This window comes from Panulirus ornatus, chromosome 37, assembly GCF_036320965.1.
Source record: "Panulirus ornatus isolate Po-2019 chromosome 37, ASM3632096v1, whole genome shotgun sequence".
Lineage (NCBI taxonomy): Eukaryota > Metazoa > Arthropoda > Malacostraca > Decapoda > Palinuridae > Panulirus > Panulirus ornatus.
The window spans coordinates 9,674,175-9,681,674 of NC_092260.1; the positions used below are offsets into that span (position 1 = coordinate 9,674,175).

General features: G+C 49.9%; 1 protein-coding gene across 2 annotated transcripts in view; it reads right to left on the reverse strand.

Annotated features, from left to right (window-relative positions):
• The window catches only part of LOC139760491 (uncharacterized), a 155,030-nt gene extending 155,005 nt beyond the window's left edge, over positions 1 to 25 (reverse strand). For both annotated transcript variants that reach the window (XR_011715355.1, XM_071683777.1), the window contains exon 1: positions 1 to 25. This exon is cut by the window's left edge and continues 783 nt beyond it. The gene's annotated coding sequence lies outside the window, so the exon portion shown is untranslated.
• Between the last annotated feature and the right edge of the window lie 7,475 nt (positions 26 to 7,500).

Sequence of the window (7,500 nt, forward strand, 5' to 3'; positions counted from 1 at the left end):
GCCATGCCAGCAGTGTCTTCGTGATTGGTTAGCGAGCGCGCGGCCAGGTGCAAATCTGCGCCCTCATTGGCTACAAGGATGTTAACTCAGCTGCGACTCCGCCTACACAATTAACAGAATTTCTTATCTTTGAGAATATAGCTTTAAACCCTCTGTGGCGAGAATTGAATTGGGATCCTTCGTAGAAGCGTGACACTTCTCTTGGTAGAGGAGACATCGATTGAAATGTAGGTAAAACGAACAATAATACGTGGCTGTAGATGTTAGAAAGGGAACGGTTGGTATGATGACGAAGAAAGAGAGAGAGGAAAAAAAATCCTCGCCAGCTCCCGTCCTCTGGTGGCCGGTGGCAGAACCAGGTGGATGGGCGGAGGCAGCGCGGGTCCCGCCCTGAGGGAGGAGCTACGTAATGGAATACAAACATAACTGCTATTGTTATAACGGGCAGCGAATTATGAGAAAGCTGGCGGGTCTCTTATATCCAATGGTTGTGTCAGATTCACCATGGCGCTGGCTTAAGTTTCGATGCCCCGAGTATCAGGCTTACAGTGTGTGTTTATTCTGAACGTAGTATATTATTAACAGGACTGAAATGCATATAAGGCTTTCAATATGTAAATATATAGTTACTTAGAGATATGAGACTTCGGAATAAACGACAAAATCTCGCAAATATGCGATGTGAGTGCCTTGTTGTCTGTATGAGAACTGTAGTTTAGCTACTGACAACATGGAGTGTGATGTATATATATGTATGTATGTATATGAGCGAACCGAATTGATTTCTGACTAAGCCGAGGCCAGAAGTTAGGATAATGGTAATATAGCACTGGAGTGAATAGGCTCTTAGTGTGCGTCATTACCATTACACGCTGCGATATTTTAATTTCATTTCGTCATGACGGGTGTACGTCGGCCAGGAGATCAGACTGGCGTATTTCGCCATTCAGTACTTGCGTACATTATTCAGGAGATCGTACGGGCGGAGGAAGTCTGGCCCGTAAAAAGAACTGCTGGCGTAATGAGTCGGGCTTCCGAATATGGCAACACCTGACGCTGTTGCCACCTCGGCGAGTGAATCAAGTTCTAATGTGATCAATTCTCGCCACAATTATATTACGCGGCGGTTATCATTACAACGCTAGGGATGAAGAGGTGGGCGGCTTTATGCTGTCTCCGGGGCCCGGGGGACGGGAGGACGCGGGGATAGAGATGGGTAGGCGGGCGGGGGATAGATGGAGGTGATGAGGAAGGGCAATGGAAAGGAGGGAAAAGAAAGGACAACGGACAGGATGGATGTTAGGACGTTATGGGCCCAGGGGACGGGAGAGGGGGACAGAGAAAAGGGACGAGGCTAAGTGACGCGTTAAAAGGGAACCAGAGGGGAGGATAGAGGAAGGGGGACGAGAGGATAGAGAGGAGTCACGTGGCTGACAGATTGAGCAGGAGGATAGGGACATGGGGTCTGGCTTCAGTAGTGGGAAGACGGGAGGATAGAAGGGATTGAGGCGGGGGAAAAGGGATAAGGGGATGGAGAGAGGGCATATGATTGTGGATAGAAAAAGGGAGGCGAGAGAGAGAGAGAGAGAGAGAGAGAGAGAGAGAGAGAGAGAGAGAGAGAGAGAGAGAGAGAGAGAGAGAGAGAGAGACTTGGGTGATAGGGGAGGGGGATGAAGAGAGAATGAGGTTAGGGAGCGGGACAGGGGGATAGAACGAGCGAACGAGGCTGTATAGCGACAGAGGGGAAGGAAGTGGGAGAATAGACGGTTTGGTGATGACGTAGAGGGATAGACAGAGTGGAGGGGGAAGGATAAAGGGACAGGCAAAGGGGAGGTGCGGATGGTGCGTTCGGGAGGGAACGCGATGAAGGGACGGGAAGGGACAGTACAGGGATACAGGGATGGGACGTACATTGGGGGTTAGGGTATGGGTGGGTTGAGGATAACGGAGACTGGGTGGCTGGGATGGGACAGAGGGGATGAAGTTAGGTCGGATGAGAGACTACCGAAGGGAGCGTAGGAGGACTGAAGGGGGAGGAGGGGGAGACGAGGCAGGGGGGGCACAAAGGTTGGATGATTGGGCGGAGGAGGGCAGCTGGGGTGGGGCTGTACTGTCACACGGGGTCTGGCCAACACTGTAGACAACGGGAAATAACGCAAGGTCGAAAGCACGGGGCTCGGGGGACGATGCCAAGCCTTAGGGAGTAGAGGTTGGACTGGCATTAGGCACTGGCTCGGGGATAGGGTGGGAGCAGTGGTTCTGGGATAGGGGCTGTGCGACTCGTTTTAGGGAAGGGACTGAAGATTAGCCCCGGGACGAGGCTGGAATACACCGGGGGACCAGGAGGTGTATATCAGGGTCAGAGCCGTCGTGGGGAGGACGGGGCCGATTGTGGTGTAGACGGCCCGGAGTGTTGGTTACGAGTGAGGCTGGATGTTGTAGAAGGACAAGGGCGGGATAGTACGTCAGGAGAAGGGCAGTGTGATGGGTGAGGACAAGGGCGAGTAGTTGTCCAAGGCTGGTGTCATAAGCGAGGAAAGGATGTTGGTCAGGGAGGAGCTCGGGACCAGGCATTGTGGGCAGACGCTTAGGCAGTATCGTGGGGTGAGAGAAACGGGTGTTTACAATGACAGGGGTTCATTGTGGGCGAGGTGAAGTGCGGGATGGTTGGTGAGGACTGAAGCAGGACTGAGGATGAAAATTGGAGTGAGATTTTGGGGTGAGGAATGGAGCCGGATGGTTGGTGAGGACAGGGACAACACTGTGGATGAGGATAGATGTACAGTCGTAGCTGGTGAGGGGAGAGGGACAAGGGCCGGGGGAGCGAGTGTGGGCGCCTGGAAGCTGTGGAGAGGAGAGGTGAAAGGTTTTTGGAACGGGGTTTGGAATGTGTGAGGCGGGCCTGAGGAGAGGGCTGAGTGAGAGTTCTTGCTAGGATATTAGGTATGGTGTTTTGTGAGAGCCTGGTAAGTGAGAGTACAACGTACAGGCTGGGTGTACATTGGCGGTGATGGAGGACTTCTCTGAGGGAGGAGCTACATGGTAGTGTAAGGATAGTGCTGGAAAACTCGCTCACGGCCATGACGGAGATCAAGTAAGTTTGGCCGCGGGGGTTGTAGGGTGGGACAGAGACGGTGGCGAGACGTCTCGGTGCAGAAGGACATCGATGGGGAGGTGGGGCTCAGGATTGGCAACACAGAGGTGGCGAGGATTAGAGTGGGGACGTTGGGGAGGGGTTAAGGGTGAAACTAAGATGACTCCTGGACAATGCTGGATGATACTGGACACGGCAAATGTTGACGAAGGGAAAGAAAATTCTTTAAGTGGCCACAATGAAGAGAGAGAAGGAAGATATGCCTGTGATGTGCAGCGATGCTGACAACTAGTTATGCACAAGCCCTCCCTCCCTCCCGGGATTAAATCCTGCGAGGGCTCTTGGCCCCCACTCAATCCGGCTGTTCGTCCTCAACTCTGCACTGGTCGATATATTTGTGTGTGTGTGTGTGCATTTCAACAATTCTTACCAACCTGTTAACAAAACAGTCACCCTCTTTCTTGATGAATTAAACATAATATCAATAATATCCATTTCAGCAATCATGCCACATTTCATCCTACGTAAGGTTTTCACCACTTCTCTCTTCACCAAACTACTCTCCCTGACTCTCTCACTTCGCACACCACCTCGACCCGAACACCCTACATCTGCCACCCAATCATCAGGCAAAGACAACAGGCCTTCAGAATACTCCCTCCATCTCCTCCTCACTTCATCACAACCTGTCACCACATCCCCTTTGTCCCCTTCACTAATGTTCCTATCTGTTTTCTTATTATTCGTACATTATTAATCTTCTTCCAAACCATCTTAATCTCCCTAAACTTTTGAGACACTTAATCACCCCAACTCTCATTTGCCACTTTTTTCAACCCCTGCACCTTCCTTTTGACCTCCTGCCGCTTTCTCTTATACATCTCCATTCATTTGCACTCCATCCCTGTTAGTACCTCCCAAACGCCTCCATTTTCTCTTTCACGAGCAAGAAGCTTGCCTTCTTCACCCCACCATTTATTACTCTTTCGGATCTGCTCACCTCCTAAGAGAGATATTTGTTCAATAAGTATTCCTGGTAAGTTGTAAGGAAGGGTATTGATTGAGAGGGTGAAGGCATGTATAGAACATCAGACTGGGGAGGAGCAGTGTGGTTTCAGAATTGGTAGATGATGTGTGGATCAGGTGTTTGCTTTAAGGAAATATTTAGAAAGACAGATGGATTTGTTTGTGGCATTTATGAAACTAGGGAAGGCATATGATGAGGTCGAAAGAGATGCTTTGTGGACAGTCTTAATGATATTTGGTGTCGGAAGTAAGCTACGAGAAGCAGTGAGTTTTTATCAATGGTGTAAGACTTATGTGCGAGTTGGAAGAGAGGAAAGTGAATGATTTCAAGAGAAGGTTGGTCTGCGACAGGGATGTGTAACGTTGCCTTGGTTGTTTAATTTGTTTATGGATGAGGTGGTGTTTGTTGCTGTCAGTAGACTGAATTATGGCTTATAAAACGTCCGGGATAAACCATGAAAAGGTCTATGGGGCCTGGAAGTAGAGAGGGAACTGTTGGGGGGACCAAATTAGAGATGGAAAAATGAGGAGAAAAATTTTGAGTGGCAGAGGCCTGAACATGCAAAAGTGTGAAAGGCGCGCATGGGACAGAGTGAATTGGAACGATGTGATAAACATGGGTCGTGTACTGTCATTGGACTGAACCGGGACATATGAAGCAGCCATGGGAAACCATGGAAAGGTCTGTGGGGCCTGGATATGGATAGTGGTTTCTCTGCATTGCACATAGCAGCTAGAGAATGGCTGTGAGCAAATACTTTAAGTCACAGATGGAGACGAGGGTTAGACATACCCAGTTATGTAGACGAGAATGTGTGACTGGAACGGATGTTAGGGCATCGTTGTAGACGAGACAGGAGATGCAAGATTGCTATTACATCAAGACGCTTACATCATCTGAAGAGAATACCTCAAGTAACCTTTTGATGATAACCAGTTAGGGCTTGTAATGGTGGAGAAATTCCCCACGTAAGCGAGTACATCTAGTGTGGTATGGTGTTTGAAGTGAACAATGAAAGATCTCGTCAGTCGAAAGTGTTCATGTTTCATATTAACATGAAGTATCCCACACTTTACCTGCTCGGCATAATACGATGTCCAGTGTTATCTCATCTCTATTCTTTCCCTATACCTTTAATAGTCTCTCTATCAGTCAGCATATTTCGGAAGGGGATTATTTGAAAACTGTGAGAGACGATTTCCCTTTTGGGGAAGAGTGTTGAATGTTTGTTATAGGTGTTGGTTAACAGGGCGAGGATCCCATCACCAGCAGTAGGTTTGCCTTGCTCTTCAGCGACCGACCCCATCAGACGATCTCAGCTCTGACGCTGTCGGGTCAGCCCAGGTGAGAGCAGTGACGATGGCGGGTGGGCCGGGGCCTTCACGAGGGTGGGTTCAGAGCTGTGGCTGCGCTCAGTAGGCCTAGCTTCGTGAGAGCGACCCCTTGGTGATGGAGGGCCGGCCTGGGGACGGTGAATTGAGAGAGGGATATCCCACACCTGTAGTGTACATCAGACTTGAACTCTGCCGTGCAGGCCTGTCATACTGTTCCGTCGAACGCCTGTCCTGACACACCGTTGACACCTGTCCTTGGCACCCCCTACCCTCCCTCCCACACCTCCCATGGCAGTCCATTCACATCTCCCTTGTCAACTACCCGCTCTCGCCCCTCCCAACAGTCCCTGATACTCCCCTTACCATCAGCCCAGGCAACTCTTCCACACTTGCCCCTGACACCCTCTCCCTCATCTAACCTGGAACCCCCTCCCATACCAGCCCTGGTACCCCTCCCACATCAGCTGAAGTACCCCTCTCACACCTGCCTTGGTACCCCTCCCACACTAGTCTTAGTACCCCTTCCACACTAGCCCAAGTTCCCCTCCCACACCATCCCAAGTACCCCTCCCACACCAGCTCTGGTACCCCTCCCAATCCAGCCCTGGTACCCTTCCCACACCAGCCCTGGTACCTCTCCCACACCTACCCTGGTACCCTCCTCCCCTACCCCTGCTCTTGACCCTTTCTACCCTCCTGCTCTGGGAACCCCACACCTACGTTGGCATCCCTCTCCACCAGGAGTTCCCTCTACACCTCCCCTGGCATCCTCACACCCCTTCCCCACCTGCCATGGCTTTTTCCCCCACACTTGCCCTGGCACCCTCCCACACCCGTTCTGGCACAACCTCCCACACCTGCTTCTGGGGTTCAGTCCCCAGTCTGTGGTGGCACCTCCCACCCACTCTTACCCACTCTCTTCCATATATTTGAGAATTTCCAAGCATTTCTGCCTTAGTCATATTTCTCTCATCTGTCCCGCGTCTCCCTAACGACTTAGCCCATGGGCCGCGATCCTCTACCATTCTGGGTAAAGGGGCAACACAAGGCTTTAGTCCCGTCTCGAGATACAAGGGTAAGAGAGCCATAGTAAAGTATACGTAAGGAAAGGTAAGGTCTCAGACCGAGTTGTGGAAACAGAGGACCACGGAAACCAGACCAAGTTGTAGAAGACCCCCGAAACCATGGTAAGGCTTACCTGAGGTATTCCCGCCACATTTTTCTCAGAATTCTCCACCCACATCTGTCCTGCCCACCTGCTCCACACACTTGCCCTGGCATTCCTTCCCACACTCACCATAGAGCCCCTTCCCATGGCTACCATGAGATAACGCCTACCTCCACACCTCCTCCTATACTCTAGTACTACCCCCTCCCATATATATATATATATATATATATATATATATATATATATATATATATATATATATATATATATATATATATATATATACACAGTAAGAAATGAAAGGGTAAGAGAGATGTGTGGTAATAAAAAGAGTGTGGTTGAGAGAGCAGATTAGGGTGTATTGAAATGGTTTGGTCACATGGAGAGAATGAGTGAGGAAAGATTGACAAAGAGGATACATGTGTCAGAGGTTGAGGGAACGAGGAGAAGTGGGAGACCCAATTGGAGGTGGAAAGATGGAGTGAAAAAGATTTTAAGCGATCGGGGCCTGAACATTCAGGAGGGTGTAAGGCGTGCAAGGAATAGAGTGAATTGAAACGATGTGGTATAACGGGGTCGACGTGCTGTCATATATATATATATATATATATATATATATATATATATATATATATATATATATATGTATATGTATGTATGTATGTATGCGCGCGTGTGCGTGTGTGTGTGTGTGTAAGGTTAAGAGACGGGGCAATACTAGTGTTAACTCCCCATAACACAAATGTTGCAGCTCACACAAGCCATACCCACCACCTCACTTCCATGGCTTCCCTTTCCAGACTTACGCCCCCCCCCCCCCCCCCCCCCGCAAACACACGCGCGCACACACACACACACACACACACACACACAC